General features: G+C 42.5%; 1 long non-coding RNA gene across 1 annotated transcript; it reads left to right on the top strand.

The window, feature by feature from the left end:
* Positions 1-4,375: 4,375 nt before the first annotated feature.
* On the top strand, positions 4,376-20,678 carry LOC117508441. Its single transcript, XR_004560091.1, has 3 exons — positions 4,376-4,386; positions 17,908-18,433; positions 20,485-20,678. It is a non-coding gene; the product is annotated as an uncharacterized LOC117508441 (long non-coding RNA).
* Positions 20,679-23,174: the final 2,496 nt, after the last annotated feature.

Genomic DNA, 23,174 nt, shown 5'->3' with positions numbered 1-23,174 from the left:
CTGGTGGGCAGGCCTCATTTAAGGGGAGGACAGCTGTAGGTTTAAGCCAGGTTTCACATAGCCCAATCATATCTAAGTGATGATCAATAATTAGCTCATTGATCAACAATGATTTAAGGACAGTGATCTTATGTTACTGAGACCCAGTCTAAGGACCTCAGTGGGGTTGACAGTTGAACTGTTTGGGTTTAGGGGTGGTTCCAGAGTAGCATATATAAGATGCCTAGAAGTAGGTTTAGGTTTAAGACATTCCACGCGCGTTGTAGGTAGCAGACATGAAATCTTTGCTATTGCTGGAACAACCACTGGGCCATCCTCAATTTCAACATCATCCAATATAGTAATGGGTATTAAGTTTGGAAAGCATATCCCTCTATGATTTTTATGGACACAACTACGGACGCAGTCCACAGTCTCAACTTGTTGTAATTCCCTCCCTGGCAAATAAACTGCACTATCACCATAGTGGATTTTCTGCACTAAATTCCCCGCTAAGCTAATGGATTCCACACCCACATTTGTCATAAGCCTTGCAGGGTCTCTAATCACCTGCTCAGCGGCCTGCTGTAGATTCCCAATGTTACCCTCCCTGTAGAGCTCTATCTATGTTTGCAGACAAGATGGCGGCGCCTTCCCCAGTAGGGTGGAGGCCGTCCGGCATCAGCAAGCCACGGCGGCCCCAAAATGAAGGCCAGTTATCAATAAAGCTAATTGAGCTGCAGAAGAGGAAACTTTGAGCAGTAAAATTTTCCTCTCTGTGAAGTTGAGTCTGCATTCACAGTAAGCAGAAGATCACCCTCTTTAGAGAGTAAAGATGTGGCACAAATGAGCCTAACATGCTGACTGGAATGCTTCAAAAAGATTGTTATCAGACAGATAAGCCACAGGTTGTTTATATGCTACTTTTCCAAATGTTTGGGGAAAACACATACATGAGACAGAATGTAACTATTCAACAAATGAGGCCCAAGACTCACTTTGGAAGGAGAAGTTTAAACTGAGCAGTTTGAACCCCGTTGAGGACAGTAGTGCACATGATGAGTAATGGATTCACATTAAGTAGGTTCATACTGTAGGTTTTAACAGACTTAGCAGGAAGTTCATTCTCTTTTCTTTGAAACAATGCTCCCACCTTTCCTTCATTCCCAAAATAAATGTTTAAATATTATCCAATGCATAAAATATGCTATTTTTAATTTATTCATTCATTTTCTGTACCTGCCTTATTCCAGTTAAGGGTCACAGGGGTGGGGGAATGAGGCTGGAGCCTATCCCAGCAGTCACTGGGCTAGTTAAGTACACCCTGGACAGGACCCCAGTCTATTGCAGGGCCGCATATAGACAGACAAACAGATTCACATGCAAACCTACAGTTAAGTCAATAGTTCATCTGACCTACATGTCTTTGGAAATGGGAGGAAGCCAGAGCACCCAGAGGCAATCTACGCAAACATGGGGATAACATGCAAACTCCACAGAGAAAGGACCGGGGGCAAGCGATCCCAAGACCTTCTCCATGTGAAGCAACAGTGCTAACCACTAAGTCATAGTGCTGTCTTATTTTGATTTATTCTTTTGAAATAACATTATCAGATTACATATACACACACACACACACACATATTATATATATATATATATATATATATATATATATATATATATATATATATATGAAAGGCTTAAACAAGAAGCCGCGCATTATACGGTTTGAATACACGACGCGGAGACTGAAACACCACGACACGAAGCCGAGTGGTGTTACTCCGCGAAGTGCATTCAAACCGTATAATGCGCGGCTTCTCGTTGTTTAATTTGCTTATACCATGGCAAAAACTGAGCTAACACACAAATATTTATTTAAGTTAACAGAACGTGATAAAAATGTGTGAGTATTTGGGACTATTTTATGTTTTGTCTCAGATGCGCTTACCGAGTCTGCGGGCTCGAGCCGCAGCGGGCCACTCACACCACCCCTCCTCTCTGCTGTGTCGCACTGTGACAAACTGGCAAACAGATCCAGAAACTACGCTCGCTGTTTTGATGCGGAGCGCTCAGCCGCCCGCAAAGTTAGAACCGTTCTCTTCTTCTTTCCAGTCTTCAATCTTGTCCAGTTCGTCCGATGTTAAATCATTACGTTGTTGCTTTTGCTGTTCTTCTCGTCTGCTCTCCTCCTCTTTCCATTCCTCAAATGTTTTATTTTCGCCAAAAAAATTAAAATTCACTTGGAAATCCATGTTTTATGGCATTTCTGTCATTCACCTGTCAAAACACAGCTGATCTGCGCCAACTGATTTGTGCGTTGCTATGGTGACGACCAGAGCGGAGTGATTATAACAGTGACTTAACTCGCCGAACTACGTGTGCGTATACACGAAAATAATGCACGCCAGTTAGACATGTAATTCTCACTGACCATACTATATATATATATATATATATATATATATATATATATATATATATATATATATATATATATATATATATATATATATATATATATATATATATATATATATATATATATATGATCTTGGAATCTGATAATGTTAGACGACATATACGAGGTCTGTTAGAAAAGTATCAGACCTTTTTATTTTTTCAAAAACCATATGGATTTGAATCACGTGTGATTGCATCAGACAAGCTTGAACCTTCGTGTGCATGCGTGAGTTTTTTCACGCCTGTCGGTTGCGTCATTTGCCTGTGAGCAGGCTTTGTGTGAGCACTGGTCCACCCTCTCGTCGTTTTTTTATTGCGAATAAATGTCTGAACGATTTGGAGCTTTGCTGCATCAATTTTTTTCCAGAAACTGTGAGAGACCTCCAGGTGGACACCGTTCGGAAAATTAATATGGCTTTCAGGGACGATTTTATGGGGATTATACAGATTAAGGAGTGTTACTGCCACTTTAAGGACGGCCCACAACTGCTGAGAGCACGGCGCACTCCCAGCGCCGATCGACATGCTCACAGCCCGCTGAAACAACCAGATCATTTCCAACGTGAAGGCTTTGTTGATCCGGGACCTCGTCTGACTTTCACAAAAAGGCAGGTTACAGGAGCTGCGGCACTGCTGGTTCCACAGCGCCTGTGCCTTAGACATGGCCTTTCTGTAGGTAGACTTAAATTGCACACAGGCAAGCACCTTGTCAGCATCCACGCTGGCTACCAAGTTGAAGGTGTGGGCTGCACACCTCATGTGGACTGGAAGGTTGTGGCCCAGGCCACTGGAATCCTCAAGGGCAGCCTCAACAGAGATGTACTCCACCTCACCCATGGTTCCAGCCTCAGGATCCCTCTCAATGTCCCCCATGTCCGAATCGGCAGCAGGCTCAGGAATGTCTGGCAAGAGCTCAGGTTCTGTGCCAAACTGAACAAATGCCTTGACAAAGTTGCTGCCATTGTCTGTCGTGGTCCTGGTCATCTTTTCCTGCAGGTGGAATTTATAGTGGGTGTCCACCATGGCCTCGGCGAGAACATCAAAGGTGTGGTGCCCTTTGAGCCGAGAGCAGGCCAGGACCGCGTGCTGTCTGGTGCGGGTCTTGGGGTCCAGCCAGTGAGCAGTCATCCCCATGTAGGACCTGTTGTGGGCTGACCAACAGTCCGCAGTGGTCACCACCCAGGGGACATCCTCGAACAATCTGTAATTAAAAATTATAAATCATAAATAAACAAATTGTAAAATTTAAAATGTAATAATGACTATCTGTATCAATTATTTTTAATAATTGAAACAAGAAATTTATCATTAGACAACATTACAACAAATTTGCCCTATTGACGTATCCCATAATCCCTTGCGTGCCAGAGAGTCACTGCAGTCAAATATAGAGAATCAACACGATGACAGTTGTAAATAATATTATACTACAAAAATTTATTTTTTTTATGCTTTTGTTTTCATCACGTCAATAAGAGACTGCTGCATGATACCCTGAAAACGTGCTAAAACAATTATAACAAATAATCCGTGTCTGTTACGTTTAATCTGTGCGGAATTTAATAAACGCAAACCGAATTTCAGACATATTATATATATTAGTCTGGAACAAAGAGGACAAACAGTGCTGTAAAGAACAATAATCAAGACAAAGAGCAAACTTCACTTTCCCCCAGAACGACATGATCAGGAAGCGATTGTAGCTCACAGCAGCTCCCATTGAAAATAACGGAGAGACAGACTGTGATTCTCACGTTTACATAAAACAAACAATAACAACATCTATAAACACAAAGAATATATTCACGAGAGTTTTAGACACAATATAAAAATAGTTTTATATTGCGATGTTAATGGTGTTGTCCGTATGCAGCGGTTAAGGTGCAGCGTGATCAGAGCATCTCAATGCAGTTCTCAGTGTTACTGAGATCTCACAGTGTGGTGACCTCTCCGAGGTTTTGCAGGATTTGAAACGTCAATAAGGTGAATAGCAATAATAAAACAATCATACAAAATTATTTTGGGATTATTATTGTAGTACCTTTACTATGCAAATCAAGTGTGCAAATCAACCTAAGTGTAATGAAATTGCATTTCTAAATGCGGAAAATCTGGATAAAAAGGAAGATTAGGAAAACATGATAATATTAAAAAATATATAATAAATTAATACACAAAACTGATTTCTCAGTTGACCTAATTAACCGAATGGGCAGCAAAAGCTTATACACACTTATACTACCCATTTTACCTCAGTAAATTTTACCAGCTATACTAAAATAATGGAGCCCAATGGAGCAAAACGGGGGCTGATCACGAAATGGAGCACTGACCCAGTGGCTGAAGTTTTATCTCTTGAACACCAGATGGCGCTGCTGCCTCGAATACATTAGACTGACAACCGCCCCAGAATTGGGCCACATACTTGCCCAAACTTGCCCAAAGTGAGGCCCACTAACGCTGACATCAGCGTCTCAACCACCAACCAATCACAGGCTAGGAGAGAGAGAGAGAGAGAGAGAGAGAGACTGACTGACCAGTATCTGGCCCAATTTATAGTGGGCGCAAAACAAAGACCAAACAATTGAATAAAAGTGCTTATTTGGACTCAGTCTGCTCAGTTTCGTTACATTTTATCCCATTTTGTGATTTTCACTTTTCAGTCCCCATTTTGCATTTTACCCCTCACAACAGAAGCAAAAAGAGAACAGAACAAGCAAAACACAAACATTTGAAGATATTAATAAACTTAAATGTCTCATCTTAACAACAAGTAGTGCACATCTCACTTTGTACACAATTGCAATGGACTTTCACATTTTAGATTTAACATAATTTGTGTGTTTTCAAAATTAATTTAACATCAATAACTCCCAAGAAATTTAGTATCTTTTACAATTTAAATTTCATCATCATGTACTGTTAAGCAAGCTTCTACTTGAATTTCAAAATACAATACACTTTGTTTTGCAAAAAATACCTTATAAGATACTCCTCCAGCTGTTTGTGGCTGGTCAAGATCTTCCTCCCCAGGGTGCGGCGGGACATCGACGTTTTGCTGGGGTTCAAGGTCTTGACCAAACTGATGAATGTGGGGGACTCCACAACATGCAGCGGCAGCATGTTGCATACGAAGAGGTCCACGATTTTCGAGTCCACCACAGACGCCAGTGCCAGCAGCCGACTGTGCAAAGGCCCCCCGAATAGTAGGCTGGGACAGCTGACTTTTTTTTTGCGGGTGGCTGCCCACCAAATGAAGACTGGCTGCTGCTGCAGCTGCTAGCTGACGAACGCCTGTGTTTCCCACGTGAAGAACTGGCCTTGATCCTTTCTTCAAATTGGATTGCATGGCCTGGGTGGTTCCTCTTCACATGGGACTTTAAATTACAAAGGCTGGTTGTGTGCCCTTTAATTGTTGTCTCCTTTGGGTGACACAGGACACACTGGAAAAAAGGATGCTAGCATTCTTCTTGTCCACCGATTGGAAAACAAAGAAATCCTCCAGGTGAGGCCATGGGTTCTGGACCTCATGGCAGGCCTGGGCCTCAGCCTGAGCTGCTCCAGACACCTCCCCACTCAATCCAGGCTCCTCTTGGACGTCATCCTCAGGCCGTGGAACACAAACAATGTTTTCCTCACTCATTTCCCCCCCCAAAAACCACCGTAAGCTCAGAAAAAAAATAATAATGCTGGCTCGCTCACTCGCTGCTAGTCATGTTCGAAACGCATAAAGACTAACTACTAAACACGAGGCTGTCGACGTCATCAGCCAGCAACAGCCAGTCAGAGCATGCGCAGAGCGCAGTGAAGTTTTTATTTTGTAATTTTGTTTTTAATCTATCAATATAATATATATATATATGTAACTTAAAGACCATTTCTATAAAAAAACAGTAAATTGCAGGAGTCACAGTTTATTTCAATGTGAATGGTAAAATTTATAACTCTCAGACTCTGAGAATGCTCACGTCTGTTATTATGAATTTATGGGGAAGTGATTGTTGTACAAAAGCTTCAGATAACTGTCGCTGAGATAGATGATGACTGGAGCACAGTTTTAAGCAGAAAGGAGGCAATAACCTTGTTGCTGAAGAACTGAAAAGACCCACATGCAGTGAAGGCACAGTGAGCGTACCCTCCCCCTTCTGAGCTCCGACAGCGGCCTGACTGTTGCACACAGCCTGGAGGAGCCAGGAACGATTTTAGCTGTTTACAAACCTTTTTGACTGTTAAACCTTACTCACTTCACCACCAAAAAAAATGTTATCGGACTGAACGTTATCGGAACTTAATGTATCGGAAGATAATTGGTCCGATAATGGTTTTAAAATGTATCTGAAAAGATAATCCGATGATGAAAACGTTATCTTCGATAATTATCTGTTATCGGATTATTGGAACTGTGCCCACCACTGCGCGTAATGAACGGCTCCGTGGCACGTCCCTCCGCTTTTCTTTCCATGAAAAAATCTCCTGTAACAGTGGAATGTGCCGAAAAAGTGCTGATGTCCACGACTTCTGCCTTTCTGTGAAAGTCAGACGAGGTCCCGGATCAACAAAGCCTTCACGTTGGAAATGATCTGGTTGTTTCAGCGGGGTCTGAGCATGTCGATTGGTGCTGGGAGCATGCCGCGCTCTCAGCAGTTGTGGGCCGTCCTTAAAGCGGCAGTAACACTCCTTAATCTGTATAATCCCCATAAAATCGTCCCTGAAAGCCATATTAATTTTCCGAACGGTGTCCACCTGGAGGTCTCTCACAGTTTCTGGAAAAAAATTGATGCAGCAAAGCTCCAAATCATTCAGACATTTATTCGCAATAAAAATCAGACGAGAGGGGTGGACCAGTGCTCACACAAAGCCTGCTCACAGGCGAATGACGCAACCGACAGGCGTGAAAAAACTCACGCATGCGCACGAAGGTTCAAGCTTGGCTGATGCAATCACACGTGATTCAAATCCATATGATTTTTGAAAAAAATAAAAAGGTCCAATACTTTTCTAATAGACCTCGTATACGAGGTGGTTTTTGGTGAAAATTTTATGGGCTTCAAAGACATTAAGGGATGTTACTGTCGCTTTAAGGACGGCCCACAGCAGCTGTGGGGCGCGCCGTGCTCCAGCTGCCATTGACAGGCTGAACGACCATTTCATTTCTAAACGGATCGCTCTGTGGATCCGTGACCATCGTGTGCACTTTCTCTGGTTATCACAAAAGCTGGACATCACCCATTTTCCTGCAGATTTCACTTTTAACAAGAGATTTTGTCGTGGAAAGCTGAGCGGACGCTTCGCGCGTCATGATGGATTCGCTGCTGGACCGACACAAAACCACCTCCGTTTTGGTCTCACAGGACGGCTTTGAGATGGCGTTCAGACAGCTGTCGGTGGTTTTTCAGTCGAGTGATTATCCAAGAAATTGTGGATGTGCCTGGACATGCCAGAACATGTTCTGTGACGCTTCATCACGGCGTGGCTTTGCGCGTCGCGGCGGTGCGGGTGCGGAATTCCTCCGCACGTCTGTCTCAATTGGCCGAAAAAGTGCTGATGTCCACGTCTTTTCACATTTCCTGTGCGAATCCAGACGACGTCCCGGATAAAACACAGCGTCCAGTTTGGAAATGAACGGCACATTCCACTGTTACGAGGAGTTTTTGTCATGGAAAGGAGCGGACGCTTCGCGCGTCACAACGGCAAGCGAGACAAAGAACACCTCCGTTTCGGAGTGCCAGAAGGACTAGCTGGGACATGCCTTTCAGTGCTTACCAGTCCAGTGAGTATCAGAGAAATTGTGGAGAGGTGGACATGTCCCAGCTTGTCATGAAAATCCGCCGAGGGGGTGGACCACTCCTCACTCAAAGCCTGCTCACAGGCGAATGACGCAACCGACAGGTGTGAAAAAAATCACGCATGCGCATGAAGGTTCAAGGTTGGCTCACGCAAGCACACGTGATTCAAATCCATATGTTTTTTTTTTTTAAATAAGGTCGGATACTTTTCTAATAGAACTCGTATGTGTGGATGTATGGGTGGCCTGAGTGTGGTGAACCAAGGCACTACGTCTGATTGTTTTAATGCAAAGTGAAAGCTTGAATACTTTGTGGGAAATATTGTTTTTGCTGGAACACACCGAGGGCATTTTTTGGACAGCTCACTCGCCTGGCATAAATGTTTTATTATTGCTGTTAACAGCTCTCCCTGCATCCCACAATCAAGTTTTATGTCTCTTTTTTTCAGGACAACCTGTGCTTTCAGAATATATATGCTTTTGTTGTGTTTTATAAGTGTAATAAAGGTTTACAATCAAAAATAGGCAAGGAAAAAATAAAGCGAAAAATAATTTTCCACACACATTTATTCCAAACACACAGCAGACTATAATAAACAACTGTTTTGAGACATTATAAAGGTAATTTTAGGTCTTGCGTGAAAGACTGTACAACAAGAAGGTTCAAACAATAAACACAAATGCACATTTTGAACAATATATACAAAATGGTCTATGCATTTTGTTGTCCATTGATATGGTAAACAGTGCTTTACGCAGAGAAAGCAACAGAGTTATCCAGTAACATTCACATGGAAACTAGTGGAGCAATCCTGATAGTTACACACTGTTTGAGCACGTGAGATTGTCATCAGAGGCTCTCCGTCTGCTCCTGCTTTCACTGATCACTGTGCGTAATGGCGCAGGGCACACTGAGTATGTACTAATAGTATGTACTCATTGGAGCACCCAGGGGGCTATTCAAACAGGCCAACTAGTAACACGTCACCCCTGAAAATGATCTTTGGCTTTTCATGTGAGGTAAATCTGCCCATACGATTGAATTTTGGAAACCATGTGATGGTGAACCAATTCCGATTGGACACTCACATTGTGCACGTCATCACACAGCTTCTATGAGGGGTACAAAGATGGCCGATGACTGGCTTGAACGTCCGTGGAGTTAACTTTTCAGCAAAAAAAAAGTTTCTATCTCATATCATTAAAAAGTTATTTATAATTTAGTAAAGCTAGGTCTTAGCTGTCGTATACGACGCCATCGGCCCCAGAGGGTTAACACTGCTCTCATCACCCACCAATGCATCCATGGCAATGCCCCCACATACCTCAAAGATGTCCTGACTCCCCACACATCCTCCCGTTCCCGCCGTGCATACAACACTAATCTTCTCCGTTCCCCTCACACCAAGCATCACACCATGGGAGACAGGGCCTTCTGTTCAGCTGCCCCTCATATTTGGAACTCCCTCCCTGACCATCTGAGGGCTCCACAAACTGTTGAATCTTTTGAAAAAAGCCTCAAGACATACCTATTTAGACAGGCCTATTACAGATCTCAATAATTTGAATCTGTTGCATCTTAATGTTTTTATTCCATTTTATTATTTTATTTTGGTTTTGTTCCATACTACTGACTGTTTTTATCTTAATGTTTTCTGTTTTTATTATCTTGTTTATCCCTGGTTTTATTTTTTTAGTTTTTCCTGTAGCACTTTAATTTTTTGTTAAGGTGCATTATAAATGAATTTTATTATTATAAAAATTGTCTTGAGTGATACAGAATTTTCGTAATTTATTTTTTTGTTGTTTTTATCTTAATGTTTTCTGTTTTTATTATCTTGTTTATCCCTGGTTTTATTTTTTTAGTTTTTCCTGTAGCACTTTAATTTTTTGTTAAGGTGCATTATAAATGAATTTTATTATTATAAAAATTGTCTTGAGTGATACAGAATTTTCATAATTTATTTTTTTGTCATTTAAAGGTTGGTGTATTAAAATGAGAAAAAAGGAGAAAGATTAAGCAGGAATAATGCTAAAGTATGTTTCATAATAACAACTGTTCAGATTTGTGCAGATCTCCCTGTTAATCTTGATGTTTACGCTACAGCAAATGGTGCAATTGTTGGATGTGAAGATGCTTTCAGGAGTCATCAGTCATTTGGATAACTGTCTCTCAGTGACGGAGAACCTTCATCCATGTTAGTTACATAAGTCCCACTAGGTGGCGATGTTGCTCTGCTTCTCCCTTGCTGGAGGCCTGCGACAGACAGACACATAAAGCTATGATGCCTCAAGCTAAACTCTCAGTAATTTTTCAGAGCAGCAGCACAAGCAAAATTCATCTATAAGAAAAATGGAAATTGCATCTCAGCGTTGAAAAATGCAGCGTGACTTTGAAATTGACACATTATTGTAGAAATACCCAGTCACAAAGCATTTTGTCTGGTGGCACATCATGGCAGCAGCATCCTCCAGTGTAGCGCCTGGCTTCAGGCGCACTGTGTGGGTGTTTGATCCCGGAAACACTTTCTGGCCAAAAATGATGAGCCATTTTCTTCCAAGCTTCTCTTTTCTCCCCTCTCTCATTCCTGAATCACTCGGTAATTGATTTTCCATCCCAGTTGACGATATCAGAGGCGTGCAGAGATGGCTAAGCTTTTTGTTTGTTGGGTGCGATTCTCAAATCACCTCAAAGGATCACGTCGGCGCCCATCTCCTCCTTTGATGTTGGTAATAAGCATTTCCCCGAGCTGAGCCCTGCGGCGCCCCGCTGTATGTTTCTATAAAGGCGTGAGGATTTGAATGAGAGCGTGGGTGCTGGTGGAGCCGAGGAGGAGGGGAGAGCTAAATATGCTTTTCATTAAAGATGAAAGGACAGAAAGCTTTTACTGTTTCACTCATCTGTTTATGCTAAGTGCGTGTACGAATGTACATGAAAGGGAACTTACCTTTGACCCCTGCTGAGTTGTGGTTACCCGAGGGTCATCCCTGCAGTGTGACTCCGCTGTAGCGTTTTTTGTTGCAACACTAACTGACCCGTGTCTCACGACATGAAAGAACTTAAATGTTAGGGACATTTTCAGGGCTTCCGATCATTTTTACAACTCCGACATGCATCTTAAACTGCTCAAAGCAGCATTTGTTTCCTGTCCACTTTAATATTCATTTGAGGCACATCTTTAAGTCATCATAGTCTAGTTTCCTCCAGGCACATCCGACCTCCTACTTGTTGAAGCTCTGACGGCAGATGTCTGATAGACAATCGACAGTTATTCCAAGTTTATGGACCATAGAGATAGATGAGATTAGATAGAAATGGTAAATGGTAAATGGACTGCATTTATATAGCGCTTTTCCTAGAAATGGTAAATGGTAAATGGACTGCATTTATATAGCGCTTTTCCATCTGCATCAGATGCTCAAAGCGCTTTACAATTATGCCTCACATTCACCCCGATGTCAGGGTGCTGCCATACAACGCGCTCACGACACACCGGGAGCAATAGGGGATTAAAGGCCTAGCCCAAGGGCCCTTAGTGATTTTCCAGTCACGTGGGGATTTGAACCCATGATCTTCTAGACTCAAGCCCAACACCTTAACCACTAGACCATCACCTCCCCAACTAGATAGAACTTTACTGATCCCTTGGGAAGACTCCCTCAGGGAAACTGAGGTTCCAGCAGCATTGAATAGCAACACACAGGGTAAGAAGCACACAGAGTATCAAAAGTAAAGAAGAAAAACAGTTTGCAAATACAACCCCAATTCTAATGACGTTGGGACATTGTGTAAAATGTAAATATAAACAGAATACAATGATTTGCAAATCCTCTTCAACCAATATTCAATTGAATACACCACAAAGGCAAGATATTTAATGTTCAAACGGATAAACTTTATCGTTTTTGTGCAAATGTAACCCTAATTACCATGTAATAATCAGAGCGCAGGTAAGTAATCATTAACATTAATAGCTGGACCAATAACAGAGGAGGCACAAGGTGGATCATGGCTACGACCTCTTAAGAATGTCACCAAAAAACCTGACCTATAAGCAGGTCAGATGAGATCCGAAAAGCTCATTAAATTCACACCCTGTCTGTGTAAATCATATTTGCTTCCTAACTTTTCATGAATTCTAAACAATCAATAACACTCCTTTGCATTAATTAGTTAAAATCATGTTCTCAAAGTTTAGTTGTACAATCAATCAATCAATCAATCAATTTTTTTTTTATATAGCACCAAATCACAACAAACAGTTGCCCCAAGGCGCTTTATATTGTAAGGCAAGGCCATACAATAATTATGTAAAACCCCAACGGTCAAAACGACCCCCTGTGAGCAAGCACTTGGCTACAGTTGGAAGGAAAAACTCCCTTTTAATAAGAAGAAACCTCCAGCAGAACCAGGCTCAGGGAGGGGCAGTCTTCTGCTGGGACTGGTTGGGGCTGAGGGAGAGAACCAGGAAAAAGGAAAAAGACATGCTGTGGAGGGGAGCAGAGATCAATCACTAATGATTAAATGCAGAGTGGTGCATACAGAGCAAAAAGAGAAAGAAACAGTGCATCATGGGAACCCCCCAGCAGTCTACGTCTATAGCAGCATAACTAAGGGATGGTTCAGGGTCACCTGATCCAGCCCTAACTATAAGCTTTAGCAAAAAGGAAAGTTTTAAGCCTAATCTTAAAAGTAGAGAGGGTGTCTGTCTCCCTGATCTGAATTGGGAGCTGGTTCCACAGGAGAGGAGCCTGAAAGCTGAAGGCTCTGCCTCCCATTCTACTCTTACAAACCCTAGGAACTACAAGTAAGCCTGCAGTCTGAGAGCGAAGCGCTCTATTGGGGTGATATGGTACTACGAGGTCCCTAAGATAAGATGGGACCTGATTATTCAAAACCTTATAAGTAAGAAGAAGAATTTTAAATTCTATTCTAGAATTAACAGGAAGCCAATGAAGAGAGGCCAATATGGGTGAGATATGCTCTCTCCTACAACAAAATCTCTCTTTAGTTCAAGTGTTCATTTACAGCTGTGAGACTATAAATACATTCAAAGTGCTTCTTATGTTCAAGTATTCAAAAGACTGGTTATATTAATAACAATTTCAGGAACTAAATCAACTACTATAGTTACATTTAACTAACAAAAAATAATTTACAGGAATGAAAAATATTGTGAAGTACCCCTTTAATTTGATGGAAAATCACATTCATAGTAATTTAGAGGCATTAAAGCTTAGCGTTCTTAGCTATCCCTCCTTGCACCGGTAACAGTGAGAGAATGCACTAAATACTGACCTCCTTAATTACCACAAACATTAAGTGCACATGGAATAACCTCATAAATATTTTTTCCAACACATGTAGTAAACAGTTTAGAAAAAACATCCTCTTTATAAACACAATCAGAATAGGCGTTTTAATTTACATGTACCACCGGATGAGCAGACCACGAGCAAGTTGAACAGTGTCTTAACTCACCGCTGGGAATCTATGAATGAGTGTTTCAACTCGCCAGTTCGGAAAATATCATCTGGTCTTTCCAATGCTCTAGAGAGCTCAAGTGTAACAATATAACGGTCAGCAACAAAATAAATAGAACTTTGTTCACAAGTTTATTTTCGCATCTTACCCAGTGGATGGCAACACATTTAAACTCTGCATCAATCGCACAGCACACGAGGCAGCTAGCGTGAAAAATGCCCGTAAAAAAGGAAGTAGAACTACGCAGCTGATCACCTGGGGCTCACGGGGTTCACTGATTGGCTAGTTAGGAAATCTGCTCTGAGCCCTTCACAGCAGCTTGTAAAATGCAGCACTGGTTGTAACTGTTTTCTTTTTCCTCTTATTTTCTTCACTTTGAACACTTTTAAGCCACTTAATTCACGTAAATCAACCTCAATTATTTATTTATCTATTTCACAATAAAAATGAACTGTTTTAAGGATTTTAGCCTTTTTTTTAAATGAATTGCTTATTTTAAAATTAAATGATCTATATTAAAACAAGGATTTTAATATCACAGATTTCATTTGAACACTTGGGCTACACAAATATTTGCTCATTTTGAAATGGATGCCTGCAACACGTTTCAAAAAAGTTGGAACAGTGGTATGTTTTTCCATTGTGTTTGTTATGTGCAGACGCAGGTTGAGGAGTGGACCAACGTCTGACCGAACCCAGCGCTAAATAACCAGAAAGCGGTTCCACAAACAAAACGGTTTTATTTCCCCTCCAGTGCAATAATTAGTGTACAACATAAATATTTCGTTTGTCTGGTGGAGTGAAGGACGGCGCGCTCTCCAGCGCCCAAAAGGATCGAAGCCTCGGCGCTTCTGGATTCAGATTCACCGCCAAACACCCCCCAGGTGGACACGACAAACTGACTCTGTGAAGGATGGAAAAAGGTGAGGTAAGTCAACAGAGCTACAGCAAATATCCTTCAGAGGCACACACTATCAGCAACACATTCAGGTCTGAATTTAAGCTTTATGTAAATGAGCAGCTTCTCACAACAGGTGGAGGATCATCAGTCCATACGCCACGGCAGTGAGAAGCAAACTGCACAATTCTCATCAATGTTCAAGTATACTGTGTAACAGAATGCCAAATTACTATTAACGATCATTCAGACAATAATCACCTCTGATGTGTGCTGACAGCATGTGTCCCTCACCCGTCCTCCTTCACAGGCACGATGTGTCAAACCCTGGCGCGGTCCTCAGCGTCTCACAAACGAACATCACAAGGTCGAGTTCCCGGCAATTCTGCTTGAACCACTCATGGCTTAAATGCAGAACGCCATCTCATTATCTGCTTCAGCTGAAAGTCTAAGTTTGCACGTGAGCATCATCCACAGGTGCTGCGAGTCAGTAGGCCTGCACGTGAACATCCTCCACAGGTGCAGCTAATAATGCTGATGAGGGTGAAGGACTCTTCTGCCAGCACCTTCTCCACAGACAAAAACCAGTTTGCATACCACCTGGAGAGCAAAGAAAAGAAAACAACACAAAAACATCCAGCCAAACCCCCAACACACAACAGTGTTACACACATCACCTTTCCTTCTATCAACACTCAATAAGCGTTTGGGAACTGAGGACACTAATTGTTGAAGCTTTGTAGGTGGAATTCTTTCCCATTCTTGCTTGATGTATGACTTCAGTTGTCTAACAGTCCGGGGTCTCCATTGTCGTATTTTGCACTTCATAATGTGCCACACATTTTCAATGGGTGACAGGTCTGGACTGCAGGTAGGCGAGTCTAGTACCCACACTCTTTTACTATGAAGCTAAACTGTTGTAACACATGCAGAATGTGGCTTGGCATTGTCTTGCTGAAATAATGAGGGACATCCCTAAAAAAGACGTTGCTTGGATGCCAGCATGTCTTGCTCCAAAACCTGGATGTACCTTTCAGCATTGATGGTGCCATCACAGATGTGTATGTTGCCCATGCCATGGGCACTAACACACCCCCATACCATCACAGATGCTGGCTTTTGAATTTTGCTCTGGTAACAATCTGGATGGACTTTTTCCTCTTTTGGCCGGAGGACACGACGTCCATGATTTTCAAAAACAATTTGCAATATGGACTCAGACCACAGCACACTTTTCCACTTTGTGTCTGTCCATTTCAAATGAGCTCGGGCTCAGAGAAGGAGGCAGCATTTCTCGATGTTGTTGATGTTTGGCTTTTGCTTTGCATCATAGAGTTTTAACTTGCACTTGTAGATGTAGCGACCAACTGTGTTAACTGACAATGGTTTTCTGATGTGTTCCTGAATCCACGCGGTAAGATCCTTTACACAATGTTGTCAGTTTTTAATGCAGTGCCGCCTGAGGGATCGAAGTTCACGGGCATTTAATGTTGGTTTTCGGCCTTGCCACTTACGTGTAGAAAGTTCTCCAGATTCTCTGAATTTTCTGGTTATATTATGGACTGTAGATGATGGAATCCCTAAATTCCTTGCAACTGAATGTTGAGAAACATTTTTCTTAAACTGTTGGACTATTTTTTCACGCAGTTGTTCACAAAGTGGTGATCCTCGCCCCATCTTTGCTTGTGAATGGCTGAGCCTTTTGGGGATGCTCCTTTTATACCCAATTATGACACTCACCTGTTTCCAATTAACCTGTTCACCTGTGGAATGTTCCAAACAGGTGTTCTTTGAGCATTGATCAACTTTCCCAGTCTTTTCTTGCCACTGTCCCAACGTCTAAAAAAGTAACCGTTACTGACTGCCACAATTTTTTTTCCTGATTTCTTATAGTGTTTCTTAAAGCCAGAAAGTTGCCATTTGAAATCACTTTAGTTTTGTGTCATGTCTGTGATCTGCTTTTTTTCTACAAAATTAAACAACTGAATGAACATCCTCCGAGGCCGGTGATTCCATCATTTTTGCCAGGGGTTGTAAACATACCACTGTCCCAGCTTTTTTTAAATTTGTTGCAGGTATCCATTTTAAAATGAGCAAATATTTGCACAAAAACAAAAAAGTTTATCAGTTTGAACATTAAATATCTTGTCTTTGTGGTGTATTCAGTTGAATATAGGTTGAAGAGGATTTGCAAATCATTGTATTCTGTTTTTATTTACATTTCACACAACATCCCAACTTCATTAGAATTGGGGTTGTATTACTGAGGGAGAGGTGGTCTAGCCATATCCACTTAATTCAATTAACAGTCACGATGGGCTGGAGCCTATCCCAGCAGTCATAGGACATGAGGTAGGGTAAACCTTGGACAGGATGCCAGTCTATTGCAGGGCCACTGTTGTGGTTTTGCCCAGTGGCCCTTTTGGAGTTTAGTTCTTGGATTAATCGTGGATTCTCATCTGTTCAGTTGTGTCTGTGATGTCCGGCATATGTTGATCACCTGCTGTGTTGTTTTTGTTGTGAAAGTGTAGTGACACGGACCCACAACAGGGGGCGGTAATGAACGGACAATGGATTAAGCCAAAAAGTAACAATTTAATGTTGTGAATTGCACAACGGAATACAGACAATTGCAGTTGAGGAGTACAGTCAATCATACACAAGGTGACGTGTGGGCAGGCTCGAGGATAGAAGACATCTGTCCAGAGAAGAGCCAGATCCCACACAGCTTCCACCGCCAACGGATCTGAAGAACACCGGAGCCGCCAAGTCCTGGGTCCCAGGTGGCCACCGTCTCCAGCTGTCAGACCTGGTACTGCTGGCAGAAACAGAAACAGTTAATGGTGGGTGCGTGGATACACACCCAGTAATCTCTCCATACTCAGTTCCTCCGGGAGGGAGAACCTCCACCTCCAGAAACAGATTCACCCGTGCAGCTCCTGTCAGTCACTTCCCTGGAAGGAGTGAGAGGCGAAGACGTCGCGCTCACACTATCTGCCAATCCAGCTTCAGACTGTAGCCACAAGAAAACGGCTGCACACAGAACAATGTTTAATCACTGAAAATCACCGCAGAGAAGGTTACCTGAGTGGTAGCTGATTTCTCGGCGAGGAGGTGGAGTTACAGTCCGGCCTTTATAGTGATGGTGATGAGTGACAGCTGGTGCTGATAAGTGACAGCTGTCACTTCCAGCGGCTCCGACGCCCTCTCGTGCTTGGAGCCCGCACTCCAAGCAGGGCGCCATCTGGTGGTGGTGGGCCAGCAGTACCTCCTCTTCAGCGGCCCACACAACAGTTTTCTGTTAAATCCACCTGCTTCCTGTGCACACAGTTTAGTCTCTGTTCCACATCCTTTGTTAGGTTTAGTTCTGATTGTTATCCGGTTTTATCACCTTGTTGTATTTTATCATTTTGCTATTAGTTGCTGTTTTTTGCTACCTCCAGGATGTCTTATGTTCTGTAGGTATTCAGTTGTTGATGTCTTTAAGTATTATTATCCTTATTTTGTGGGTGTGTTTATTTAGTGATATTCTCTGTATAGGTCCGTTTGGTCATGTCTGGGTCTCCCGTGTTCCACCCCTGCATCCTCACCTGTCAGTCTTGTTGTGTTTGTCTGTTGCACTCCTTCACATGTTTGAGTTACACATTGATGTTCTGCTTTAATTCTGGATTGTGGTTGTGGTCGTTATTAGCCCTTATAGTCATTGTGCACTGATCACCTCCTCACATTATTAGGTTAGTGCCTTCACTCTTGCACTTTATTAGCTCCTGAGTTCTATGCTGGTTGGTGGTTTTATGATTTCTCCTCTTCTTCTGTTATGGTTGGTTCTTCTTCTTTGTCTTTCAGCTGTTCCAGTTAGGGGTCGCCACAGCAGATCAATCGTTTCCATCTCACCCTGTCCTCTGTATCTTCCTCTGTCACACCAAGCACCTGCAAGTCCTCCCTCAGCACATCCATAAGCCTCCTTTTTGACCTCCCTCTTCTCCTCCTGCCTGGTGGCTCCATCCTCAGCATCCTTCTCCCTATATACCCTGGGTCCCTCCTCTGCACATGTCCAAACCATCTCAATCTCTCTGACTTTGTCTCCAAACCGTCCCACCTGAGCTGTCTCTCTGATATGTTCATTCCTAATCTTGTCCATTCTTGTCACTCCCAAAGAGAATCTCAACATCTTCTGCTCTGCTACCTCCAGCTCCGCCTCCTGTCTTTTTGTTAGTGCCACCGTCTCTAAACCGTACAACATAGCTGGTCTCACTACTGTCTTGTAAACTTTCCCTTCACTCTTTCTGATATTCTTCTGTCACAAATCCCTCCTGCCACCTTTCTCCACCCACTCCACCCTGCCTGCACTCTCTTCTTCACCTCTTTACCACACTCTCCATTACTTTGAACAGTTGACCCCAAATATTTAAATTCATCTACTTTCACCACTTCTACTCCTTGTAACTGCACTATTCCACTGGGCTCCCTCTCATTCACACACATGTACTCAGTCTTGCTTCTACTGACTTTCATTCCCCTTCTCTCCAAAGCATATCTCCACCTCTCCAGACGAGACTCAACTTGTTCTCTACTCTCACTACAGATCACATTGTCATCTGCAAACATCATAGTCCATGAGGACTCCTGTCTGATCTCATCCATCAACCTGTCCATCACCACTGCAAACAAGAAAGGACTCAGAACTGATCCTTGGTGTAATCCCACCTCCACCTTGAATGAGTCTGTCATTCCGACTGCGCATCTCACCGCTGTCACACTATTCTTGTACTTGTCAGGCACTACCCTAACATACTTCTCTGCCAATCCAGACTTCCTCATACAATACCACAGCTCTTCTCTTGGCACCCTATCATAAGCTTTTTCTAAGTCCACAAACACACAATGTAACTCTTTCTGGCCTTCTCTGTACTTCTCCAGCAGTATTCTCAGAGCAAACATTGCATCTGTAGTGCTCTTTCTCAGCATGAAACCATATTGCTGCTCACAGATCTTCACCTGTTTTCTAAACCTAGCTTCTACTACTCTTTCCCATAACTTCATGCTGTGTCTGATCAACTTTATGCCTCTGCAGTTTCTGCAGCTCTGCACATCACCCTTGTTCTTGAAAATAGGAACCAGCACACTTTGTCTCCACTCCTCAGGCATCCTCTCATTTCCATGCCTCCACTGGAATGTCATCTGGACCAACTGCCTTTCCACTCTTCATCCTCTTCATAGCAGCCCTCACGTCTTCCTTACTAATCTCTTGTACTTTCTGATTTACTCTCACCACATCATCCAGCCTTTTCTCTCGCTCATTTTCTTTATTCATCAGCTCTTCAAAATATTCCCTCCACCTTCTCAGCACACACTCCTCACTTGTCAGCACATTACCATGTGCATCTTTTACCACCCTAACCTGCTACACATGCCTTTTCCTTTACTTTTGCCACTTCTCGTTTCGCCTTACACCACATCTCCTTTTACTCCTGTCTACTTTCTTCATCTCTCCGACTATCCCAAAACTTTTTCGCCAACCTGTTTTCTGGACCTCTTCATTCCACCACCAAGTCTCCTTGTCTTCCTTCCACTGTCCAGATGTCATACCCAGTATTGTCCTAGTTGTCTCCCTCACCACATCTGCAGTACTTTTCCAGCTGTCCAAAATTGCTTCCCCTCCAACCAGTGCTTCTCTCACCTGCTCACTAAACTTCACACAACAGTCTTCCTCCTTCAGCTTCCACCATCTGATCCTTTGTTGAGCTCTCACTCTCTTCTTCTTCTTTACCTCTAAAGTCATCCTACAAACAACCATCCTATGCTGTCTAACAACACTCTCTCCTGCCACCACCTTACAGTCTCTGATTTCTTTTAGCTTCCATCTCCCAGGCTGGTTATTGTATTTTATTTCCTTTTCACCTGTTATTCATTGTATTATCATGATTATTCTTACACTAGTTTATGTCTGTTCAGTTATTTCATCTCCCTGCACTCTGTTTCTCCCGCGTGAGTCTTAAGTTCCGCCCCTCGTTTGCCTCTCACCTGTTGTTAATTTCACCTGTTATTTAAGCACTTCCTTGTTTGTCAGTTACTACCAGTTCATTGTTAATGTCTCCCTCTGTCAACTCTGTTTCCGTTTGCTCCTTAAGAAGTCCTCTGTATGTTCCGAGACTCTGTGTTTGTAGTTCCCCAGGTCATGTTTAAGTGACATTTTGGCAGTGTTCTCAAAGTAACTTTGAAAAGTTACTTTTTTAGTAACTTTTTTAGTTACTTTATGCAGTTACTTCATTAGCAGCTTTATGCAATTACTTTATTAGAAGCTGCCAAAAACTTGCAACTAATAAGTAATGTAACTGTAACACCGGTATCACACCATTTGCTGCGCTACTGGACCAGTTCTAGGTTCTAAGGAGTGGGGAGCAGAATGATTACACCAGAGACCGTTACTTTAAATTCAAAAGGCTAACAGTTTACTGAATATAAAAACACATGAAAAATACCATACAGTGAACAACAAAAAGCACAAAACAAAAACAAAAACTATATTCTGAGCGCTCTTATTATTGAAGAAAGTATAATAAATGGGAGTATTTTTCACCCTCTTTGTATCCTTTAGTAGTAGTAGACCAGTCTTTTTTTCCTAGGTTGCACCTATGTTAGAATCCCTATTTTGTTTCCTGGGTTGGCTCTTCTTCTTTATTTTGTGTGCAATACCTACAGTTTCACAATCAAATCAAAGCGAACACAGTCCTCTCAAATCACATTCAAAATTATAAATCCAACATGGAAAAGAAAAGTATTACACTTTCAATTCAAGTTCAGGTTCAAATGTGAGTTCATGCGTTCAGTGAAAAGTTTCAGTTTGATTCAGTTCAAAATGAATAGTTCAACCAGTTCTTTGTTCGGTTCAGAAAAAAAAATTAATTCCTGATACTCTCACCACCCTGGCAAGAAGTCACCATGCACAGAGATTCCCCCTCTGGTGCGATGAAGATGATGGGTTGAAGGTCTGGGTCTGGCTCGCCATCTTGAATCTCATCTCATCTGGGCACATGCACACCCACACGTAGCAGATCAATGCTGGCTCCGACAGAGCTTCGAACCAGCAAGGAAAAAAAAAAACCTGACCAAAACCAGTGTGGCTTAGTTCTCGTAAATTCCCCGTCAGTTCCCGACCAGGTAAGTTACGTTTTTCAACCGAAAAAATCACATTTTTTCACTCCTTTTCTGCTTATTAATTGCCGCTCATTCACTCCAACGTCTCTTCTGCTCTTTCTCAGGTGCCGACTGAGCTTCACTCAGGTGCCGTGTCTCAGCGTCGCTAATCCCTTGAAGGGGCGGTGACACAAATTTTCTGTCATCATACTTTTAATCTTAAACCTTAAATCATTGTTGTATGAACATTTTTTAATTAACTGATGAATTAATTTACATTAAATGGATCATTTTTAGCTTTCAAACTCATTTGTGGAGCTTTTAAATTATTTATTTATGCTGCTTTTAAACTCATTCACTCATGTCATATTTAACATGGGTTACATCCTCCCCCTTTACCTAATGCACGTCCCTGTGCATTTTGATTTCATACTGTCATAACTCTAGGGGTTTTGGGAAAGCTCGGCTCTTCGAGGGAGTCCGTAAACACATCACTCAAGGTTTGAAATAAAGACTGAACTATTGTAACCAACGAGTTTCCTAGCTCAGGATAAGTCAGTCTTTTAGCTGCTTTTCTGTCCCTGATGGGTCTTGAGCAGTCGCCTTCTGTCAAGATGTCAGTTTGGTCAATGTCTTTCGTGTTTTGTTCACTCTCCTGAGTGGGTTGAGTAGAAGGATGGGCATCATTCAGGGGTTTCCTCATGTAGGTTTCCAGTTTCCTGTCCAATAGTTGAGTTGCCTTCTTCAGGATCAGGTAAGTCTAAGTCTTCAGAATCGGGTAAGTCTTTCCCTTCAGGATCAGGTAAGTCTGCAGGATCTTGTTCAACAGCAGTCAACTGTTTGGGAGGTTCCGGTTCAATTCTTTCAGGTAAGTGTTCTGTGGTTTCAGGGGTAAGGTCGAAACCTAATGTTTCCACTCTTGGGTTTCTGTGGCCATCATAGTGATATTCCTCAGGGTCAGATTGGGATTCATCCCATCAGAATTGTCATTTTAGGATACTGTTGAGTTCTTGGTTGCCTCGCTGCCCTTGGTGGGTTAGTTTCACTTTCGGTGGGGGTTACAGGAAGGAAACCACATGGCAGCAAGAGGTCACGGTGAAGAGTCCTTTGTGGACCATCTCTCGTCTCAGGTTTCACAACATATACTGGGAAGTCTCCAGACTGTCTCAGGACAACATACACATCAGACTCCCACCTGTCGGCTAACTTGTGCTTGCCTCTAAGGCGGATGTTTCGAACCAAGACTCTGTCACCTTCTTTCAAGGTGGAGTCAACAACATGTTTGTCAAACCTCGCTTTGTTTCGATCGGCCATCTTTTTAGCATTCTCAGTTGCTACTCTGTAACTGTCTTCGAGTTGGGATTTCAGATTACGGACATATTGCGAGTGTGAGCCTGGCTGGTGATTGACTGGCAGGCCAAAGG

Source organism: Thalassophryne amazonica, chromosome 4 (genome assembly GCF_902500255.1).
Source record: "Thalassophryne amazonica chromosome 4, fThaAma1.1, whole genome shotgun sequence".
Classification (NCBI taxonomy): Eukaryota; Metazoa; Chordata; class Actinopteri; order Batrachoidiformes; family Batrachoididae; genus Thalassophryne; species Thalassophryne amazonica.
The sequence above is the reverse complement of the archived record's forward strand: the minus strand, read 5'-3'. Positions and strand labels throughout refer to the sequence as shown.